The 24,674-nt window shown below is 46.7% G+C and overlaps 1 protein-coding gene across 1 annotated transcript in view; it reads right to left on the bottom strand.

Moving 5' to 3' along the window:
* LOC136587789 (membrane-spanning 4-domains subfamily A member 4D-like) overlaps window positions 1-24,408 on the bottom strand; it is a 134,498-nt gene extending 110,090 nt beyond the window's left edge. The window contains exon 1 of the mRNA XM_066586552.1: window positions 24,204-24,408. The gene's annotated coding sequence lies outside the window, so the exon portion shown is untranslated. The remainder of the gene's footprint in view (window positions 1-24,203) is intronic.
* Between the last annotated feature and the right edge of the window lie 266 nt (window positions 24,409-24,674).

Raw genomic sequence — 24,674 nt, 5'->3', positions numbered from 1 at the left:
AATGTGAAAAATTACTGCCAAATGTATATACTTTGTGGAGTCTGCAAAAAGTAAAATAACACTTAAAAAATTATTGCTGTGTAAAGTAGGCCTATGGGAAATGTTAATTAATAACTATGTTGTGGTGTTTGACTTTCTATCTTACAAAGAGAAAAATTCAAAGTTTGAAAATTGTGAATTTTTCCAAATTTTCAGTAAATTTGGATTTTTTTTCCTAATAAAGACAAAATTTATTGATGCAATTTTTACCCTAACATAAAGTACAATATGTCACGAAAAAACAATCTCAGAATCACATCGATACGTAAAAGGATTTAAAAGTTATTACCACATAAAGTGACAGATGTCAGATTTGAAAAATAAGGCTTGGTCCTGTCATGGAATATAAAGTGTTAAGTTTCAGAATGCAATAAGTGTATGTTTCTTACCTTGTATTGGACTATTGACCCTTAAATAGAAGACTAAAACCTATGCTTTGTAGTGCCGGGAACTAGGATTTTAAGATAAGAAGTCAACAGACAAATTAAATAATGCTAAGCTATGTTAACAGAGAAGACACACAGCGATAGCAGAAATATTGTCTAATGCAACAGCAATCTCCTGACTTGGGTAATTCTGTGTCTGAGCTTTGAGACTATTTGGTAGATGTCAATAAGTCCTAAATATTTTCACCTTTGTAACAGTAAGCTACGTAACACTAATCTTTGTACCAGGCAATATTTGGATACGCCCATTCTTTCTGTATAAGAACTGGCAATGTTCACAATAAAGTAGAATTCATTGAGTTCTCATGGAGAAGTGTCTTGACATAACATGGAGTGATTTCATGCTATTGATAGATAATGCTAGCAAAATCTCCTCATCACGGGCTTCCATATCTACCAATTTGGCACCTGGCAACGAGGTCATCAGATCGGTACCGGTGTGGTCCGATAACAGATGGCGCCCGAAAGCAGGGACCGAGTGTGACCAGAACCTCTGACCCAACTTACTCTCAAACGGACAGAATGCACAGACGCATACTCAGGACAAAGCCGGCTGGTAAGAAACTGTTATTCTTATCCCTCATTGTGTCTCTGTGATTCTGTCTGCTCAAAGTTGGGTAAGTGTGTTCATTTATATTGAGTGGTTCATTTAAGGTCTAAACTCGGTCTATTTTATGACAGAGAACCCTGTCAAATAAGCTGTCTCGTTGTCTATGAATGAATGTGTAACTCAGTGAGTTTAACCCCTTAGTGACCAAGCCTGTTTGCGCCTTAATGACCAGGCCAAATTTTGCAAATCTGACATGTGTCACTTTAACATGGAAAAACACCAGAAAGGTTTTGCATATCCAAGCGGTTCTGACATTGTTTTTTCGCCACATGTTGTACTTCATTTAGGCGGAAAAAATAGACCGATAGAATTTGTGTTTATTTATTAAAAGCGCCAAAATTTGGAAAATGTTGAAAAAAATCGTCATTTTTTCACATTTCCAACTGCAATATCCTAAATATGTGCAAACATAATATAGAAATTTTTACTAAGATTTGTATTTCCACCCGTTTACTTTATTTTGGGCGCACATTGGAAAAACTTTCAATTTTTTTTTAACCATTTAGGAGACGTACAAATTTAAGATTACTTTTTAGCATTTTGAGGAACACTTTGTTTTCCTACACCAAGCCAAGATTGGAAAGGCTCATGAGTGTCAGAATAATAGATACCCCCACAAATGACCCCATTTTAAAAACTACACCCCTTAGTGTATTCACTGAGGGGGGGGGTCATGAGTATTTTGACGCCACAGTTTGTTTTCAGGAATTATTTCAATTTAGAGGAGAAAAAGTAAAATTTCATATTTTTGCAAATCTATCATTTTAAAGACATATTTTTTTCCTATAGTTTACATGAAAATGAGGATTTACACGACAAAATGGATACCCCTGTTTCTCCCGTGTTCAGAAATATACCCATTGTGGCCATAATGTTATATCTGAGTCCACAACGGGGCCCAAAATGAAAGGAGTAGTCATTGTCTTTCAAATAGAAATTTTGCTCGAAGTCCTTTTAGGCCCCATTGCCCACTTGTAGAGTTCTTGAGCGCCCAAAACCATAGAAAACCCCCACAAATGACCCCATTTTGAAAACTAGACCCCTGAAGGAATTTATCTAGGGGTGTACTGCATATTTTGACCCCACAGTTTTTGAATGAATTCAAGCCAAGCAAAAGGAAAAAATTGTGATTTTCGTTTTTATGGCAATTCTGTCATTTTAAAAACAGCTTTTTTTGTACAGCACACATATGAATGAAGACTTGCACCCAAAAGTGGATACCCTGTTTGTCCTGTGTTCAGAGACATACCCATTGTGACCCTAATCTTATGTCTGGATGCACAACAGGGCCCAAAATGAAAGGAGTAGTCAGTGGCTTTCAGAACATAGATTTTGCTTGAAGTCCTTTTAGGCCCCATTGCTCACTTGTAGAGTTCTTGAGCGCCCAAAACCATATAGAACCCCCACAAATGACCCCATTTTGAAAACTAGACTCCTTAACGAATTTATCTAGGTGTGTACTGTGTATTTTGACCCCACAGTTTTTGAATAAATTCAAGCAAAGCAAAAGGAAAAAATTAGGATTTTTGGTTTTTTTTGGCAATTCTGTCATTTTAAAAACAGCTTTTTTTTGTACAGCACACATATGAAGGAAGACTTGCACCCCAAAATGGATACCCCTGTTTGTGCTGTTTTCAGAAATATACCCATTGTGGCCCTAATCTTATGTCCACATGCACAACAGGGCCCAAAATGAAAGGAGTAATCGGTGGCTTTCAGAACATAGATTTTGCTTGAAGTCCTTTTAGGCCCCATTGCCCACTTGTAGAGTTCTTGAGCGGCCAAAACCATAGAGAAGCCTCACAAATGACCCCATTTTGAAAACTAGACCCCTTAACGAATTTATCTAGGGGTGTACTGTGTATTTTAACCCTACAAATTTTGAATAGATCTAAGCAAAGCAGTAAGAAAAAAGTACGATTTTCATTTTTTGGGCTATTGCGTCAATTTAAAAACAGTTTTTTTGTACACCACATGTATAAATGAAGATTTTCACCACAAAATGGATACCCCTGTTTGTCCTGTGTTCAGAAACATACCCATTGTGGCCCTAATAGACTTACAGGACACATGGCTTGGCCTACAATGAAAGGAATACCCGTTAGATTTCAGGGTACAACTGAATAAATTCCAGAACCCCCTCAAATGACCCCATTTTGAAAACTAGACCCCTTAACAAATTCATCTAGGGGTGTACTGTGTATTTTGACCCCACAGTATTTGAATGAATCTAAGCAAAGCAGAAAAAAAAAGTTACGATTTTCAATTTTTAAAATTTAAAAACAGTTTTTTTGTACAGCGTACATAGGAATGAGGACGTTCACCCCAAAATGGATACCCCCGTTTGTCCCGTGTTCAGAAACATACCCATTGTGACCCTAATTTAATTATTTAAATTTTTTTGCTGTAGCACTTGTATTTTTTTCAAAGACATTTATTTTTTTTTAATTATTTTCAGCTGCATCTTCTGTGTGCAATAACTTTTTTATTTTTCCATCGACGTAGTTGAGCGAGGGCTCATTTTTTGTGGGATGTCATGTAGTTTATGTTGGTACCGATCTGGAATACATACGAGTTTTTGTTTGCTTTTTATTGCATTTTTTCTGGGAGACAGGGTGACTGAAAAAGTGCATTTGTGGCGTTCTTCATTTTTTTTCGGGCTACGTTCACCCTGCGGGGTAAATAATGCACTACTTTGATAGATTGGACATTTATGGACGCGGTGATACCAAATATGTATTTTTCTTTAATGATTTAGATTTTTTTATTATAGATATGGCAAAAGGAGGGTAATTTAAACTTGTATTACTTTTTTTTTTTTTTTAAGTGTGAAAGAGTTGGGAAAAAGAAAAAAAACAATTTGGTCTTGGCATAATCGTACTGGCCTGTAGAATTACTTTAATACATTATTCATACTGTTGAGAGAATGCAGTGAAAAATAAAAATTAAAAGCAGCCAGAATTACAGATTTTGTTAATCTTGCAACTAGAAAAAATGGAATAAAAAGCGATCAAAATTTTACATGTTCCAAAAAAATAGGTAAATGAAGACTGGAGTTCATCCCGCAAGAAACACGGCCGTCTAGAACGCCAGCAATGGAAAAATAAAATTAATGCGGCTCTTGGAATGTGGCAACACAAAAGCAGACCTTTAAAAAAAAAATGCTTAAAATGTACAAAAATAGCAAAACATAAAAACTGTATAAACTCGGTATAGCCAGAATCGTGTGACTCAGAGAATAACGTTATCACATTATTTATTCTGCATGTTGAACGCCGTAAAAATGAAATCCAAAAAACAAATGGCAGAATTTCTTTTTTTTCCCCCAATCTCCCTACAAAAGTTTTTACAAAAGTTATGCAATACATTATATTTACCCCAAAATGATGCCATCAAAAAGTACAACTTGTCCCGCAAAAAACAAGCCCTCATACGGCCATGTCAATGGGGAAATGAGAAAGTTATGGCTCTTGGAACGCAACTGCAAAATTAGTTGAAATTCAATGATTGGCCCATTTAAAAAGCCTGCCCTGGTGGGTCTGACAGGGTGGTAAGAAACCCGCCACTCAAGGGGTTAAACCAGGTTACGTAAAATCACACTAAATAAATATTATATTATTAACGAAAAAGATTTAGCGAGTGAAGCAATTATAGACTTTGATCTTAATGACCCAATCCCGACAGATTTAAAACCTAAGAGTAAATTTTACCCTACTGAAATAACGGGTCGCTTTCTAGAGTCCTTTTATTATATGTTAAATGATTTTACTAAATTATGTGAAGTCGGTAATTTAAAGCCTTTTAATGATAACAACTTTTAAAGAAAAAAATGTTTTAAAGGATCTCCGTAATAATTTTAATTTAGTTATTAAACGCGCCGATAAAGGGGGGGGGGGGGGAATAGTTTTAATGGATTATGAACGCTACGACCGAGTAAATCTAGATATTTTAAATAACAAATACATATAAAATTTTGTCTAGTGATCCGACTAACCAGATTAAAAATAATTTTAAAATTTTAATCAACAAAGGCATTTTAACTAACGGTTTAACAAAAAACGAGGGTCAATATATTACATCTATCGAACCCGATATTCCATTTATGTATCACTTGCCGAAAATACATAAGAATTTAATAGACCCGCCGGGACGGCCAATCATAGCCGGAGTAAATTCCATTACGAGCCAACTGGCCAAATATATCGACCGACTCCTTCAAAAATACGTTTTATCTCTTCAACCTACCTGAGAGACACTGGCCATTTACTTAATTTAATTAAAGATTTTACTTGGCAAGAGGAATATATTTTTTGTACATTAGACGTAGAGTCATTATATTCAAATATCCCCCATGATTTAGGCCTATCAGCTATTAATCATTTTTTACATGATGATCCTTTAATGCCCCCGAACCAAAAAATGTTTTTATTAAAAGCCATAGATTTTATTTTGCACCGGCTTTTGCTAATCTTTTTATGGGTAACTTTGAAAAAAAATCATATCTCTAACACTAATATTATTTTTTATAAAAGATTTATTGACGACATTTTGATTATATGGGGAGGGTCTGAAGCTAGTCTTAATGCATACGTTAATAGTCTTCATATTAATAATCACAATTTAAAATTTACGAGTACTTTTAGCCGGGATTATATTATATTTTTAGACTTAGTTTTAATGCACGATAATTCTAAAATAATAACTAAAACTCTACTAATCACCGAGAAGAACTCACTAGTGAGAAAGTTAAAACTTAAAGGGGTTGTCCCGCGGCAGCAAGTGGGTCTATACACTTCTGTATGGCCATAATAATGCACTTTGTAATGTACATTGTGCATTAATTATGAGCCATACAGAAGTTATAAAAAGTTTTATACTTATCTGCTCCGTTGCTGGCGTCCTCGTTCCCATGGAGCCGACTAATTTTCGCCCTCCGATGGCCAAATTAGCCGCGCTTGCGCAGTCCGGGTCTTCTGCAGTCTTCTATGGGGCCGCTCGTGTAGAATGCCGGCTCCGTGTAGCTCCGCCCCGTCACGTGCCGATTCCAGCCAATCAGGAGGCTGGAATCGGCAATGGACCGCACAGAAGCCCTGCGGTCCACGGAGCGGTCCATCTTCAGCAGGTAAGTATGAAGACGCCGGACCGCCGGGATTCAGGTAAGCGCTGTGCGGGTTGTTTTTTTAACCCCTGCATCGGGGTTGTCTCGCGCCGAACGGGGGGGGGGGTTAAAAAAAAAAAAAAACCCGTTTCGGCGCGGGACAACCCCTTTAACCTTTAATATTATAGTAATTAAAAAGCGAACAGCTTACACCAGAGATACCACTGACGTACTCAAACGACTTGAAAGAGTCTGTTTATCCCCAGAGACGAAACTAGCAAGTTTAGATGTAGAATCCCTATATAGCTCCATCCCACATACAGGAGGCATGAGAGCAGTAGAATTTTTCCTTAGTCAAAGAGGGCTACATCTAAAAGATCATAATACACTTCTGCTAAATCTCCTGTCATTCGTCTATTGATAGGAAATGCTTCCACCAGCTGAGGGGTACAGCTATGGGGAGCCCCTGTGCCCCCAGTTATGCCAACCTATACCTGAGCTGGTGGGAGGAAACAATGGTGTTCAATGAGGAGAATGAGAAGTGGACGGCATCAGTCGAGTTATGGATATGATACATCGACGACGTCTTGATACTCTGGACGGGTGAAATCAGTGATTTCCTGGCATTTGTGCAACATCTTAATCGAAACAACTTGAATCTTTTTCTTACAGCGGAAATTGACCCTGTTCAAATCACGTTCCTGGACATTTGCATTTCTCGCTCTGACAATAACCTGTTGGAGACCACTATATTTCGGAAACAAAAACCCAACAAATACGTTACTCCATTGGACTAGCCATCATCCACTACCCCTTAAACGGGGTATCCCTAAAAGTCAATTTATAAGAGCGAGACGCAACTGTTCCAGTGAGACTGAATTCACTATCAAATCACGTGAAATGAGACAACGATTTGTCAACAGGGGCTACCCTAGGCATATAATTAAGGAAGCAGAGACATCTGTCAGTACCCTAAGAAGAGAGAACCTTCTGGAGCCAAGACCAAAAATTACAGAAAATGACATCATACGAGTGATTGGCTCCTTTGACAATAGATCTCAAGAGGTAAGAAACATCCTCACTAAATATTGGGATATTCTTAAAAAGGACCCTGATCTGAAAGAATACCTGCCAGACAGACCTCATATAACATACAGACGAGGCAGAAATTTGCGGGACAGACTGGTTCACAGTCACATGTCCCGGTTACCTCCTAATGCAACTGGGCTCCCTAGAGAACCCCCGAAGGAGTCCTATCCATGTGGGGGCTGCAAAGCGTGCAGATTCATGCCACGGAGTACAACATTCAGAAGTTCATCCACTCTTAAAGAGTATACCATCAGAGATTTTATTAACTGCAAAACCAGTGGGGTCCTCTACCAAGCGTCCTGTCCATGCCCTATGGAATATATTGGCAAAACAAAGCAACAGCTGTGACGCAGGATTTTAGCCCATATTGGGAATATTAATAGAAAAGAGCACACGAGCCTGGCAGTTCATATGAAGGAGAAACATGGTAACAACCTGGATTTGGTAACCTTGCGAGGGATTGAACTTATCAAGGATAATGGCAGGAGAGGGGACTTAGATAAGAAATTATTGCAGAAGGAATGTGCATGGATTTTCAGGCTTGAAACATGCGCACCCAAAGGCTTGAATGAATGCCTGTCGTTTGCGGCATTCATCTGAATAGGCCTTTGTTTTTTGCTATACTGCCGTCATAAAAGAAAATTGAATATGGGGCGTTCACCCTTATGAATACTGAGGAACAGGAATGTGTCTCCCTCTGGACACTTTTATCCTAGTGCGCATCATCCACCTTGTTATACAAACAATATTGAATGCCCTTTAATAAGTACTTACCATAATGTGACATGATGACAGGAAATTAGTCATCCCCTCCTAGATCCAGAATGTCATTGTTTCCACATGAATGATTGAGATCTGTTTTTGGTGTAATTATAAAAGATATATCTGCACTTAGCCTTTTTATATTTCTAACAATGTTTGGAGGCAACCATACCAACATGGGGTTTATTATGTTTGCTCCTTTAACATCTGTATGCGCTGTCTATCCTCTTATGCAGTGAAATGCTCTAATGAGACTGCATGGGACTAGGGACAGGTATAGGAAAAGGTTAAGCAAGCGAGCTTAGCAGAGGGGGTGGAGCTAAGATAGGAAGGGGAAGGGGAGGAGAAGAGGGAAGAAGATTTCAGATCAGCGACGAAAGCAGAAGAAAGAGGACGCAGCAAGAGAGATAAGCAGCACGAGAAAGAAAGAAAGCATTAGGAAGCCAGGAAGACAGAGCAAGAGCATCCGAAGAGCTGAAGACAAGGAAGTAAGAAGACGAGCGGGGAAAGAAGGAAGAAAGCGAGAACGGAAGACACAGCGACAGAAGTAGCAGGCGAACTAAAAAAGATGGAAGACTTACGGGAGCAGATACAGCGGGCGGTTCGGCAGGACGGCACTGGATGGTTAGAGGAGCTGCTCGTCAGTTGCAGATCGGCGGCGGAGTCCGGGAGGCCCACGGCGACAGAGGTGCAGGAACGGGAAGATGGAGGGAACGCGGCCCAAGAGCGCGAAGCGGAGCGAGGATGCCCGACAAGACGGAGAAACCCCCCCCCCGGCAAGACTCAGTCCGAGTCCAGCGGCAAAGCGGAGCAGCCACAGAGCCAGTCGGGGCAATGAAGGAGCAAAGGAAGCCGGAAGCGGAGGACGGAAAAAGGCGCCAAATTCAAACCGCGCAGTGGGAAAAGTCCCCGCGAGGAGCCAACGGTCACCTCCAGCCGGGGGTACGGCGCAATGAGGCGGACATCCGGCAGCATCGGCAGCATGCTCCAAGGCAGCAGAGCAGCGAGCGGCCAGGCGCAGGACGGCGGGAACAAGAGGAGGTGAGCAGCGGCAGTTAAAGGAGGCGGCACCGGGGAGCGCGCGGCATGGCCGCCGGCTCACGCAAGATGGTGGCGCGACAGGTAGGATAGAGCCGACAGGATTGCATAGGGCAAGTGGGGGGAGCGCAGCAGGCCATAGTGAAAGGGGCCACAGGAGAGAGGAGCGCAGGCTTGCCTCGGGGGGGGGGGGCGTACAGCCCCACAAACAGCATTGCTAGCAGCGCAGGTAGCAGGGGATCCAGCGCGCAGAGGGGCAGCAGAGAAGGGGTTAGCGCAGCTGAGGACAACAGGAGCTCGTCCTTAGGTCTCAGCCCCTCGCAATCACCGGGTCCTAGTGCCATTAATCCGGATTATACATCGGGTTCTGACGGGTCCGCTTATTCCCCGATTCCCCGCCCCCGGTAGCTACCTCCCGCCTTCCTCGCGAGTACGTCCAGTGTTACACGCAATCTAGCCCCCCCCTCGAACGGACCCCGCTACAACCAGCTCCCATAGATTTTGTTACGTGAACCCTAGATACGTGTTCACATCCGCAATCCCATCGGGCTATTCTTCCCATAGCACCTTTAGTCGCGCTAGCAGTAGACGACAGGGCCAGGGCGCTAAGCGTAGGCAAAGGGAAAGGGCTAGGTGAGAGAAGTACGTACGAGAGCGCGATAGACAGCAAGGAAGAACAGTATCCGAGAGCGGTAGGGTCAGGCTTAGAGAGCGAGAGGCAGGCAGGAGCGACAGGCATAGTGCGCCGGAGCCAGATAACCGACAGGAGATCCGACACCAGCTGACGGCTGCGCCATCAACCATCCCGAGCGGGGATAACATACGCCGCAGGAGGCATGAGGACTTGCAGGAACGGCTGGATCGGGGCCATCCCGGAGCGATGCATTCAATAAGGGCGCAAGAGGCTCCGCATATGACAGATCGGCAGCCCTCGCCTGGACAGGACAGGAGCAACAGGAGAAGACTGGCAGGGACCACGTCCTTGGCAACACCGGAGGTCGGTCGAGCCGGTGAGTTTAATTATACCAATGTGTGGAAAAATATTATGGATCCTTTGAAGGTAGCGGATAAAGGTGATTTAGTTGCTGTGTTGAAGTCGCTATTGAGCAAAGTGGACTCAAGAGAAGGACTTTCAGTGTCCTGTGTGTCATCAGGGGGCGAGGGCCCACCTGGGGTTAATGATGTTGTTGGTGAGGCGGACCCATTGGATGGGTTAAGATACGCCGATTAGTTATTCTGCGGAGTTGCCCCGTTGGGGGTTGGTTTGTCGGATGAGATATTGGAGAAAATTCGTAAAGGATTGTATGTGGATATTTGGTCCTTGCTATCGGCGGACCACGTAATGGTTGATAAAGAACGCGTATCCGAACGCGGAGCGGAGAAAAAGCCGAAGGTTGCCAAAACGTTTGGCAACTGGTTGAAGGCTTACACGGTTCTGGCATATATTACATGCCAGCATCAGCCGAGCAAAGGTCCGGAGCTTCTTGTTTATCCAAACATAATTTTTAACGCATACAAATTGCATGGCGGTGCGGCATGGTGGCGATACGACGAAGATTTTAGGCATCGTGTATCGGGTGCGAGTCACATAAGCTGGGCGTCAAAAGCGACCGACGTATGGATTCAGCTGATTCTTGCGCAGCGTCCACAAAGAACACCTTTTCAGGGGGAGCCGCAGGGGGAAATCAACAGCCCTCTGCGGCCTCGCCACGACCAAACGGCTCTTGTTGGTTATACAACGAGGGCCACTGCAGATTTTATGCCACCTGCAAATTCAGGCATGAGTGCTCTGTCTACGGGGGGCACCACGCTGCGATACGCTGCTTCCATAAGCAAAGAACGGCAACAGTGGTGGGTGGTGCCAGTGGAGCACCGAACACCAGTGAAAAACAGGTACCTACTTCCGTGGCTCGACAAGTACCACAGGAAGCAAAAATCCTTAGTCAGGGTTTTTCCATCGGTTTCGTTATCCCCTTCACAGCCACCACGTTATGTCGCAACCTGAAGTCAGCCACGGATAATCGCGAACTAGTAAAGGAAAAACTGGTGAAAGAAGTTGAATTGGGCCGCATGGCTGGCCCCTTTTTTGGAGCCTCCGTTTTCCAATTTGCGAGTGTCCCCGCTGGGACTGGTCCCCAAAAAGGAGACTGGTAAGTTCCGCTTGATTCATCACCTATCCTTCCCAAAAGGGGAGTCAGTAAATGATGGCATTTCAAAGGAGCAAGCCTCAGTGGCGTACACTTCTTTTGATCATGCAGTTCTGTTAGTCAGGAGCGCGGGCTGGCGGGCTCAGTTGGCAAAAGCCCATATTGAGTCTGCTTTTCGTTTATTGCCGGTCCAACCGGAATGCTTTCACCTATTGGGCTGCATGATCGATAACCAATTCTTTTACGACATGTGCTTGCCTATGGGTTGCTCCATTTCATGTTACTACTTCGAGCTTTTCAGCTCCTTTCTGGAGTGGATCCTCAGGTACGAAACGGGCATCACGTCGGTGACACATTACCTAGACGATTTTTTGTTCATTGGAACGGAAACGTCTGATGTTTGCGGTTTTCTATTAGATACGTTTTGAAAACTTATGCAATACATGGGGGTCCCGTTGTCAGAAGAGAAGACCATGGGCCCCGTGACCCGTTTAATTTTCTTGGGAATAGAAATCGACACGGAAGAAATGGTCTTCAAGCTACCTATGGACAAAGTAGCCCGGCTGCGCCAGACGGTATTGGATGTGTCACGTTGTAAAAAGGCTACGTTGCGCCAGTTTCAGGTGCTCATGGGTTTGCTGAATTTTGCTTGCAAAGTGATCCCCATGGGCCGCGTTTTTTCTAGACTGTTGTCTCTGGCTACGGTGGGGGCCAGACAGCCCCACCATTTTATTCGGGTCACCCGAGGTATCAGAGTGGATTTGCATACATGGCGTGTATTTTTGGAAACGTTTAACGGGCAGGTTTTGTACCCGAAGGAAGAGTGGTCGGGCACTGACCTTAACCTGTTTGCGGATGCGGCCGGTTCGGTTGGTTTTCGTGTTATATTCAAAAACCATTGGTGCAGGGAACCCTGGCCAGGGTCGTGGATACAGAGACAATGGATCAAAAACATTACGTTATTGGAATTTTTCCCAATAGTGGTGGCTTTGGAGTTATGGGGAGAGGAGCTCCAGGATCGTAAGATCTGTTTCTGGTCTGATAACGCGGCGGTGGTGCAGACAATCAACAAATAGTCTTCGGCATCTCCGCTGGTGTTGGCACTCTTAAGGCACGTGGTTTTAAGATGTCTGCAACGGAACATATATTTGCGAGCAAAACATGTGCCGGGTTGTAGTAATGGAGCAGCTGACGCACTCTCTTGTTCGCAGATGGATTTGTTCAGGGAGCGGCACCCACAGGCGGAGGCCGAGGGGGTTCGTTGCCCGCCTTTCTTATGGAGTCTGGCCGGGGAGAGTTGCTGAAGCTGGTGGAGGCATCAGTATCAATGGCGACACGTAAAAATTACAATACGGTTTGGGCAACGTGGTTGACGTTCACAGGAGGTTGCGTAGTGGGGGGCGATGGCGCCCGTTCGGCAACAATGGATATGTTAGCGGTTTTACGGTCAAGACGAATGTCAGTTGGTGTAGCTAAGAAACATATGTTGGGAGTTGCATTTTTATTAAAACTTCATAGGTTGGAGGATGTTACCAAGGATTTCGTTTTTCGCCAAGTAATCCGCGGTTGGAAAAAGGATAAGGGGCGGGTTGATTCCCGCCGCCCTATCATTTATAATTTGTTATGCAAGTTGATGGAAGTTTTGGAAACCACATGTGTTAGTAGTTCGGAAATCTTGCTGTTCAGAGCGGCATTCATGTTGGCGTTTTTTGCAGCTCTGAGGATTAGTGAATTAGTTCTGGCAAGCAAGAATAAAGAGGGAGGCCTCCTTTTTAATGACGTGTTATTGGCAAACGAGTTTTTACGTGTGCGTGTCAGAAAGTCAAAAACAGATATTTACGGTAGAGGCGAGTGGCTATCAATCAGCAGTCTGGGTTCACGTTGGTGCCCGGTGGACACGATAAGGCTTTACTTGGTTTCCAGAGGCCATGGCGGACAATTTTTGGTTTATTCATCAGGCCTCCCACTTACCCGTTTTCAATTTTCATCGGTGTTACGATCGTCGTTACGGGCAGCAGGTCTCGATGCATCAGAGTTCGGGACCCATTCGTTCAGAATAGGAGCCGCCACGATGGCAGATGCAGGCGGTATGAACGAAGAGGGGTTAAAAAGGCTGGGAAGGTGGAAATCCCAGGCATACAAATCGTACATGAGGCCAGATTTGATGGTCGTTTGACCTGCTAGGATAGTTTTTTAGCGGTGTTTTTTCCGTTTCATTTCTATTTCGGGGTTTTTCTTGTGTTCTTTCTGTGCTCGTTTCCAGCCGCAGAGCCGTGGGAGGTCTGGATCGTTGGCCATTCGTACATATATTGGGCCGAAAAGAGGGCAGCAGTACGGCCAACGGGTCGGAACTTAAGCTTAACCGGGACAGCCGTGAACTGGCACGGAGTACGAGGGCTTCAATGGCCTAGCTTGCTGCACATTGTAATGGACATAAGCAGGTGGACCCCCCGAAGAGTCGTTTTGGTCGTTCATGCCGGGGGGAACGACCTGGGAAAAATTAAAATGAGGGATTTGCTGGTGCTGATGAAACAAGACATGTTAAGTTTCCGGGACTGTTTTCAAGAAGTAATTTTGGTTTGGTCGGACATAGTGGCAAGAAGGAGCTGGAGAGGAGTGAGAGACCCGGAGGCGATAGATAGGGTTAGGAAGCTAGTTAATCTAAAAATGTCAAAGTTCGTTCAGTCACTAGGCAGCATCGCGGTTAGACATTGGGAGTTAGAGGACAGGGAAAGAGGAGCACTAAGAGACGACGGAGTCCACTTGAATGAGGTCGGTCTGGATACTTTTTTATCCGGTTTGCAAGATGGTGTAGAGGCAGCTTTAGTGCGGGTCGGTGGGGTGGGACGGCATGCGTAGTAGCGATACGACGCATCCCGCGTGGCCTGGAGTTTTTTCCATGCTGGATAGGGATAGTAGAGGAAGGTTGGCAGCCAAAGGACCAGGGCTTACGAACTTCCTTGGGACTGTTACGGACTCAAAAGTTTTACGTTTTACGGCATGGAAAAGGTTTTCACTGAAAGTAAAGTTACTAATGTTTATATATAGTAAATTGTTTAATAAAGCTGTGGCCTACCCCACAATTTTGTACAGCAAGAAGACTGATGACTTAATTTGGTATGGTAAGAGAGCATAGATGTAACGTTAGTGTCCATAGTCTACTTAGAGCTGGATAATAATACTTACCATCAGTATAATATGCAGACAGATATATCCTAGACCCGGTGGGGACCATTAATATATCTAAGGCATTATATCATAAATATATGAACTGTGAATTATCTTCATTATGACATACAAATTGGGTACAATCAGTTGATCTACTTCTTGCACAATTTAAGATTTTGACCTGATATCGCCACCTCTGGGATAAATCTGTCCCTTTGTGCTCGGCCGGCTTCTAATATACTGTGCTATATGCCAGTCTTTACAGTCGTGAATCATGGAGTCAGCTAGAACTAAGTATCGGTTTTGCACCAATGCGCATGCGTATAGACCATGTTAGTGTTATAAGTGACACATTTACCAAATCTCACACGCTGATGATACATTTGTTGCAGCTTTACATTTATCCAGAGATGTGAAGCACTTTTTCCGCCACCGGAGAGACATCGCTACAAAGCTTGCACTTTACAAAAAAAATCATATTTCTTAAATCTGTCTGCAAACAGCACTCTGTTTAAACTGCGCCCCTCTTGTAGACACTTTTGGACCTTTCATAGGGGATGGAATATTGTGCAGCAGCGCTCTGGAATACGCCCTCCTGCGCAATATTCTGCCCCAAAATCTGAGCTGCGAACGTGCGGATTTTGATGTGGAATTGAAATAGCAGAATCGTGCCAGCAATCCCACATCAAAATCTACCGTTAGCCCTGAATTCCATCCCATCTGAAAGGCCCCTTTCGGAGAAGTGGAGTGAGAAGTGGACAACAGCGACAAGGCAAACAATTGTTTAAGCAAAATGCTACTTGCATGAAAATGTGCAACTTTATGAGGACAGCAGGAGGAGTGGCGAGCCCTCATTAATCCTCATTGTTTCATCCTATGGGTTAATGCAAGATATATGGAGGTCCAAGGTATCTGCGCTGACTGAGGCGGGGCGCTGGGAGCCCCAGAGTATAGATGCTTGTCCTACAGACACCATCACTATGTAGAGCAGACTGCAGGAACGTCATGGAGCCATTAGTGAAGAACGCGCCACATTCCGGTAACCAGCTACAAATATTATTGGCTTTTACGTTGTGATTTGCACATTCTCTTCTTTTTCCCATAGACTTTTATCTGATTCATGTCGATTGTCCTGAACAGGCAGCAGCCCTCGCCTCGCCTCATTTCAGATTTCTTTCTTTATTTACTTTAAGGGGGAAAAAAGGAGCTGGAAAACACACAAAAAACCCAGATAAATAAACTGCCCCTCTCTCCAATTTCCAGATTCCGTGTGTCCAATTAGGGCCGTATTTACAGGACCGATTTTACCGCGCACAATCCAATAGTATAATATATAGGAGGGATTTTTTGCTTGCATCAATAGTGCGAGATCAAAGTAATCACAGCGTGTCCTATTCTAATAGGAGCGCAAAAGGAAAAGAAAAAAATAAAAGTCGCATGGCGCTTGCCCACAGAGGGGATTTTCATGCGACTGTGATTTTTATTTTTGCAGGTGCAGCAATGTGATGCATTTTTATCGCAAAAGACACCTCAATCGCAGGAAAGATTGCATGTTTTCAAGTGGAATATCAGTCCGAGTTTCTCAGACTGGTTGGCAGCAGTAATGGCTGAAGGTGACTGGCACGGGTCCAGGGCATAGAAGAGGGCACCCAACAACAACCTGAAATGTTTTCTGTGTAGGAGAGGTAAAACCTCTGCTGGAAGAAGCCCAAGTAAAGGCAAACTACACAGCGGTCCATTAGGGAGGTAACCCAACGACATGTCCACGCAGGCAGCGGTGAAAGAAATGCATGGCGCTGCTGCTCTGTTAACCCAATAAGCCCCGCTGTAGAGAAATGTGCGCCAGCTGTTCAAACACTTCACATGATGAGAGAATGAACGCCGTAGAAACTCCTCGCTGGATGTTATATAAACAGCAGGTGGGATTATTGCGCTAATGAAGTCCAGGATTACGCCATCTCTTACAGTCGGATACCGGGGACTTTCGTCTTAATGACAATTAGGATCTGCTGCTCCAATTACCCTTTATTATCTGCATTATGGCACTATGATCCATGTGTAGAGGTAGGACCCCTCCGATGCTCCATGTCGCAGAGACCCCCACAGACAGGACAGCTATCAGGCCCTGCACAGACAAGGATTGTCATGCTGAGATTATTTGCCACTGAATCTGCGGTGGTTTTCTGCAACATTATATTGAAAAACCATACGTGACTGATGCCGCCAACTACCGACCCATCTCTAATCTCCCCTTCATCTCCAAACTACTAGAACACCTGGTTTACCGCCTTGTAAGCTACCTATCAGAGAACTCTTTCCTCGACCCCCTACAGTCTGGCTTCCAACCCCAACACTCAACAGAAACTGCCCTTACAAGGGTATCAAACGACCTACTGACAGCCAAATCGAGGGGTGATTACTCCCTACTGATCCTCCTCGACCTCTCCGCAGCATTTGACACCGTCGACCACAAACTCCTCCTCAGTATGCTTCACTCCTTCGGCCTCTCCTGGTTCTCCTCCTACCTATCTGAACGCTCTTTCAGCTTTTCCTTTGCTGGCTCTACCTCTCCTCCTCTTCCCCTTGCTGTTGGGGTCCCCTAGGGCTCACTCCTCGGCCCTCCCTCTTCCCCTTGCTGTTGGGGTCCCCCAGGGCTCGCTCCTTGGCCCCCTCCTCTTCCCCTTGCTGTTGGGGTCCCCCAGGGCTCGGTCCTCGGCCCTCTCCCTTCCTCTTCCCCTCCCTGTTAGGGTTCCCCAGGGCTCTGTCCTTGGCCCCCTTCTCTTCCCCTTGCTGTTGGGGTCCCCCAGGGCTCTGTCCTCGGCCCCCTTCTTTTCTCTATCTACACAGCCCCTATTGGACAAACCATCAGGAGATTTGGCCTCCAATACCAGCTATACACCTCTTCCCGTGACATCTCTGCACCTTTCCTCCAAAACATCACCGACTGTCTGTCTGCTGTCTCTAACACCATGTCCTCTCTCTACCTAAAACTAAACCTCTCTAAAACTGACCCACTGGTATTTCCACCCTCCACTAACCGACCTCATCCTGACATCTCCATCTCAGTGTGTGGCACCATAACTCCCAGTATGCCCGCTGCCTTGGGGTCATATTCGACCCTGATCTATCATTTACCCCCTACATCCAATCTCTGGCCCGAACATGTCAGCTGCACCTCAAGAACATCGCAAGAATCTGCCCCTTTCTCACCACGGACGCGCTAAAAACGCTCACTGTTGCCCTCATCCACTCCCGGCTCGATTATTGCAACTCGTTGCTGAACGGCCTCCCCTACACCTGACTCTACCCTCTGCAATCCATCCTGAAGGCGGCAGCCAGGCTCATCTTCCTGTCCAGCCGCTACTCGGATGCCTCTGCCCTGTGCCAGTCACTGCACTGGCTGCCCGTTAATTACATTATTCAATTTAAGCTCGCTACCTTCACCCACAAAGCCCTCCACAGCGCAGCGCCCCCCTATATTGTATCCCATATCCGCAAAGCCCTCCACAGTGCAGCGCCCCCTATATTGCCTCCCTCATCTCAATCCATCACCCAGCCCGGGCTCTCCACTCTGCTAATGAAACTAGACTGCGTGCCCATCTAATTCGAACTTCTCATTCCCACCTCCAAGACTTCTCCAGAGCAGCACCGATCCTCTGGAACACACTACCAAAGGCTACCCGAGCAATCCAGGACTCGCAGAACTTCAGCCGTGCTCTAAAAACGCACCTCTTCAGGGAGGCATACCGTACTCCCTAAACAAACCCCTCTGTACCCCTTTGATAACATGCTCCCTGACCTACTGACTGCAATCCTTGCTAGCCATCTTAAACCGCTCCTGCAGTCATACCGATTCTGCCGTCACAGGCTAAATGTCTGAACATTGTCTATGTGTATCGCATCCCTCACTCTCCACCCCGCCATACCGTGCACATCTCCACCCAACCATACCGTGCACATCTCCACCCAACCATACCGTGCACATCTCCACCCAACCATACCATGCACATCTCCACCCAACCATGCCGTGCACATCTCCACCCAACCATACCGTGCACATCTCCACCCAACAATACCGGGCACATCTCCACCCAACCATACCGGGCACATCTCCACCCAACCATACCGTGCACATCTCCACCCAACCATACCGGGCACATCTCCACCCAACAATACCGGGCACATCTCCACCCAACCATACCGTGCACATCTCCACCTCTCCATACCGCACACATCTCCAGCCCTTTACCTTCTGTATTCCCCCATTACTTGTAGTATGTAAGCTCGTTGGAGCAGGACCCTCACCCCTATTGTCTCTATCAGCTGATTACTATGTAACCGTGGTTCAGTAATTTTTGTCTTTCTGTATTCCCCCTGACTATGTAAGCGCTGCGGGATATGTTGGCGCTATACAGATAAAGATTATTATTAAAAACCCTTTTGCGCGCAGCCATCAGTCAGACGACCAGTCAGCAGATTGTACTGATTTCCATTGGATCTGCTGACAATCTCAAGTTGATGGTGGTTTCCCTAGAGGGTCCCTTCGTATCTGCCGTGGGGGTAAATGCTGGATCTTTCCTATTCCATCCTGGAGATAAGCGGCACGAGCGATACTTACTGCATGCCGCTCGTCTGGGGGACACTGAGGTGTTCTGCACAGTTCATATCTTGTAGTCCATGTATGGCTGACATACATGAAAGCGTCCCAGCATGCACCACGACGTGTACATTGGTTTCTGGCGAGAAGATGGACGCACTAAGAGCAGAATTCTTCCGCTACGATGCAGCGGTATTTACGGCCCTGTGCAGAAGTTTGCACCAATATTCACACAGATAACATGCAGATTTTGCCATGGAATTGAAAATGGCTTAAATTCCTCATCAAAGCCTGCATTGAGGCATACGGATATTGTAGGAGCAGAGCGGACGCCCACCAACTTTCAATGTGCTACAGATCTTTGCCCCATTTTCCCCGTGCATAAAGGAGGATCAGCCCCCACCCCTCAGCAGCAGCTTTTGGGACCCGGGAGATGTCTGCTGCTTGACGGACTTGTACATGAAATTCAAGAATTGCAGCAAAATAAGCAGAGATGTCAGTCAGCCGCCTCTACCCATAACCCCCTGCTTCGTGCCTTCATGGGAACCCGGACGTGAGTGACAGCCTTGTTTAACTGACTGTGTGCCCACCACACTGCATACGAGGGGACACAGCTTTACATATATAGTGAAAACCGGCAAAACAACCACAAAGTCCTCCCCCACCTTCTACCACGGTTCCCATAGATAATTCGGATATAAGAAGAGGGGAACGTGGCCCATCATCAGGATGCTTCCAGCGTCTACATCTCTCCACGGACTTGTTAGTACACACAATTAAACACCTCGACTGGAACGCTATAAAGCTGCAAGCTACAAATCCCAGCAAACAACCCCTAAACAAGAAGCACTCAGCAGCTCGGAGGTTAAATCCCCCACAACGTCCTAATTAATTACACTCCCGGATTTAAAGCCACCTTCACCTCCTCCTGCTGAAGCGCCACATTTAGAAGAGGCTTCCAGGGGGCAAATAATATTTTCAGAAACCCCGATGTTACGAAGCTAAACGATGGCGCGGGTCTGACCTGATGACCTTATTTACACCTTATTCCGTACCGTTTCCTATAAGGCACAGAGTGACGCTATACATTGGATAAACCAGCGGATGAAGACACGGGGGACCGACGAGGAGGAAACAAGCAGACTCCGCGTGGGAAACTGTGCTTGCAGATTCTCTCCTTGAGGCCATACTTACACGGGCGGCTTTCTTGTGAGGTTTGTGCGTTGCAAGATGAAAAGAAAGAACCTGTTATTTGACATGGGTCTATGTAAGTGCGCAGAGGTGCTTGTGATGAGGATCCCTCTCTGTCAGCAGCGCACTACTTGCTAAATCCACAGGACGCTCCTGCGTTGGTTCAGCCATTGAGCCGTTTGTGTTACTAAATCCAACATGTTCCGCTCCTGACAAAGAAGTCATTGTAGCCGCATCCCGCGGGTCAATATTATGATAACACAAGTGTTTCTCCTCCTCATCACCGCTCATTACTGCGCCAAGAGCCGCCGCATAAACAAGGTGAACACTTTTTACTTTGTGCAATAAAAGCCCTTCCCAAAAAGGGGGCAAATTAGAGTAAAAAAAGGGACTTGTCATCGGAGCGAACGCCTCCTAGAGAATTACCTCTTATTTATTATTGTGCTTTCAACACTAATTAGCCATCCTGAGAAATCCTTGCAACGATTAACGAGAGTCATTGGATTATACCTCAGAGCCGGTAATTAGAATATATTGCACTGTGCATAATGCTGAACGAGCTCATTAAAGGAGATATGTCGAGGCAGGAGTGGAATTTTTTTTTTGCCCAGTCCCCCTAATTAAGCATACATTACTAAGCCCCCCTGTAAATGACTTTTCTAGCCGGTTTCTACTTACAGTTCCAGCGTTTCAGCAACTTATAAAAATTTTCCCAAGATGGCCGCCAGCTCTTTTCCCTTCGCTTGCTGTAGCCCGACGTGCGCGCTCCCGAGACGCTACCAGCTGTGTCTCCCTGACAACCAGACGCCCCGCAGCCGCCGACCGGCCCCTTGGAGTGAACACGGCCGACCAGTCACCCACCGCCAGGCAGCAGGTAACCGGCGCAGCCCCCCCCCCCGGCACAGCGGCAGCCCCCCCATCGCTGCGGCAGCCCCCCCCATCGCAGTGACAGCCCCCCCATCGCAGCGACAGCCCCCCCCGGGACAGCAACAGCCCCCCCATCACAGCGACAGCCCCCCATCACAGCGACAGCCCCCCCCCCCGGCACAGCGACAGCCCCCCCCATCGCAGCGACAGCCCCCCATCACAGCGACAGCCCCCCCCCCCGGCACAGCGACAGCCCCCCCATCGCAGCGACAGCCCCCCATCACAGCGGCAGCCCCCCCCCCCCGGCACAGCAACAGCCCCCCCATCACAGTGGCAGCCCCCCCATCGCAGCCACAGCCCCCCATCACAGCGGCAGCCCCCCCCCCCCGGCACAGCGACAGCCCCCCCATCAGAGCGGCAGCCCCTCCATCGCAGCGACAGCCCCCCCATCGCAGCGACAGCCCCCCCCCATCGCAGCGACAGCCCCCCATCACAGCGGCAGCCCCCCCCGGCGCAGCGGCAGCCCCCCCGGCGCAGCCCGCCCCCAGGCGCAGCGGCAGCCCCCCCGGCCCATCACTTACCAGGACGGCGGGACAGCTGGACGGCGGGACAGCTGGGCGGCTTCTCCGGACAGCTCGGCAGCTCTGCACCTTCCTCTAACAGAGGATGGTACAGAATGGCCGCTCCAGCGCGCTCCCAAGCAGTGACAGCTCGTCTGCGCATGCGCAGAAGAGCTGTAGCGGGGAGCACACTGAAGCGGCTCGTGCTGAAAGGAGAAGACCGGACTGCGCAAGCGCGTCTAAAAAAGCAAGCTGCCAGCGAATTTAGACGGAACCATGGAGACGGGGACGCCAGCAACGGAGCAGGTAAGTGAATAACTTCTGTATGGCTCATATTTAATGCACGATGTATATTACAAAGTGCATTAATATGGCCATACAGAAGTGTATACCCCCACTTGCTTTCGCGGGACAACCCCTTTAACATGCAGCAGCCACACCGTACCGCTCACAGAAAGTACCAGCAATACCGCGCAAGTAATGCTGCGGCCTCTTTATGACGAGCTCATTAGTAAATCAGCAACGGAATATAACTAACTAAGGCTGAAGTCACACGAACGTATATCGGCTGGGTTTTTACGCCGAGCCGATATACGTTGTCCTCATCTGCAGGGGGGGGGGGGGGGGAGGATGGAAGAGCCAGGAGCAGGAACTGAGCTCCCGCCCCCTCTCTGTCTTCTCTCCGCCCCTCTGCACTATTTGCATTGGGGAGAGACGGGATGGGGGCGGGGCTAATTCTCCGAACTTAGTTCCTGGATCTTCCATCCTCCCCCCCCCCTGCAGATGAGGAGGACGTATATCCACTCGGTGTGAAAACCCAACCGATATACGTTCGTGTGAATGCAGCCTAAGAGGAACAAGTTATTGTGTAGATAGGAGACAAATGAAGTGATGTTACGAGCTACACGGACCTCCTCATCAGGTTGCTGATATATCGCAAGAAACACGCATCAGGGATGTAAAGAACGGTTTGCAGGCGATGGGACATCATTTACTCATTGATTTCTTTCTCTTCTACATAACGGTGTATGCGAGGAACGGGAATTATATACTGAATTAATGTCAACATTTATTTACTATTTTTTTCTCCAACTGCGCAATTCCTACATTAATTTAACATAATTAGAGACATGAAATGTAACTGAAGAATAGTAGAAACATTGAGCTATTCTATAATATGCACACGAGCCGCCATCACTGTACATCTTACAATTTAAGGGTGGATTCAGACGACCGTATATCGGCTCGGTTTTCACAGAGGGGGGAGGATGGAAGAGCCAGGAGCAGTGCTCTGAGCTCCCACCCCCTCTCTGCCTCCTCTCCGCCCCTCTGCACTATTTGCAATGAAAGGAGGCGGGATGGGGCGGGGCTAAGTTCCAAGAATTAGCCCCTCCCCATCCCGCCTCTTCTCATTGCAAATAGTGCAGAGGGGCGGAGAGGGGGCAGGGAGGAGGCGGGAGCTCAGTGCACTGCTCATGGCCCTTCCAGCCTTCTCCCCCTGCAGAGAGAGACGACGTATATCGGCTCGGCGTGAAAAGCCAGCTGATATACGTTCGTCTGAATCCGCCTAAAGGCTTATTTAGACGACCGTATATTGGCTTGGTTTTCACGCCGAGCCAATATACGGTGTCCTTGTCTGGGGGGGGGGGAGGATGGAAGAGCCAGGAGCAGGAACTGAGCTCCCGCCCCCTCTCTGCCCCTTGCCACTATTTGCAATAGGAGGGTGCGAGACAAGGGCGGAGCTAACTGAATTCCTCCTTCAGTTCTCAGTAAAGTAAGAACAATGCAATGAATTCTTTGCGGCTGCACTTACTGATCCGCCGTCGCATCGACCTCCAACTCCTTCTTTTTCTTGCAGTAAATGAGTTTAGTGCGAGGGGATATTGTAAAGGGAATGGATTTAGTAGGAAATAAAGCAGTTATGAAGGTGAAAGTGTAATAACGTCCTCCTAAGATTCCGCTGACGACGTACAACCTCCCGTACGGTCCTGCTGCTGCCGAGAGGAAATCACTGGGAGGAAAGTCCTCATGAACAGCTGGCAACCCATTCCCAATCTATTGCCTTTATGGACTAAAAACTTAAAAATGATTAAAAAGCTCTGTTCAAGATTAAAATGTTAGCAGCGGCTTTCCCCCGCGCGGCCTGACGAGCGTAAACCATGATGGAATGGATTAATTGGCCTTTAATGGAAATGATTAGTGCTCTCTGTGAATGAGTCCGCAGAGCTCTGCTTGGGGTTATTTTATTAGGAGGCTCGTTATATCGTTGCCGTCACGCAGATCAGCGGCACATTTTAATATTTGTGATTGTTGCTTTTTATCGTTTTTGAGGCGATCTCAGGGTCGGTTACTGGAGATTAATTCCCACCGATCTCCCGTCTGTGAGAAGACGTTGTGTAACCGCAGGAGACAATGAAGGACGCGACTAACGAAGGTTCATTTACAAGCGACTCTAGTAAATGCTTCATGACAAGCTGATGAATATGCGCGCTCGTATCTGATACGGGATCTATTAGATCAGCACAATTATAAAGCAAACTTTCTATATGCTAAGCAAGAGGCAAGGAGTCGGGATAGCCGGCAGCACTTACCGCTGTCCAGAAGAAGATGACCCTCGGTTTCTCCAGGCAGACTAGTGGAGGGCTGAGGAAGTGAATGTCTCAGACGACAAGTCTTGGATGCCTCTACTGCAGCGGACGCCGGGGCTTCTTACTCTTGTACACCATCAGCTGTAGATAGAAAGCAGCAGCGATGAGTGGGGCTGATCCTCCTGTCCAGGTGCTGCGGGGCTGACGGCCCTCTACATCTAGGAGGGGGACAGGCTGCTGCGAGGAGAGGAGGGAGAGACACAAGAAAGGGGTGGCTGGCTTTAATCCTAAACACACAGGTCTCCGAACCCTTTGTAAGATAGAAAGAACGTCACGCGTATCCCAGCTCTACAAGTCCCTTCCTATCAATCCTTTATTAACCCTTCGTTTGCTACAGCCACGGCGCATTCTGCTATCCTTGGAAATTCCGATGGAAAACAAAATTGTAAAATCCCTGCAAAACTCCACAAGAGC

The sequence above is a fragment of the Eleutherodactylus coqui genome, chromosome 13 (genome assembly GCF_035609145.1).
Source record: "Eleutherodactylus coqui strain aEleCoq1 chromosome 13, aEleCoq1.hap1, whole genome shotgun sequence".
Classification (NCBI taxonomy): Eukaryota; Metazoa; Chordata; class Amphibia; order Anura; family Eleutherodactylidae; genus Eleutherodactylus; species Eleutherodactylus coqui.
Note: the sequence above shows the minus strand (reverse complement) of the source record. Positions and strands in the feature narration are given on the sequence as shown.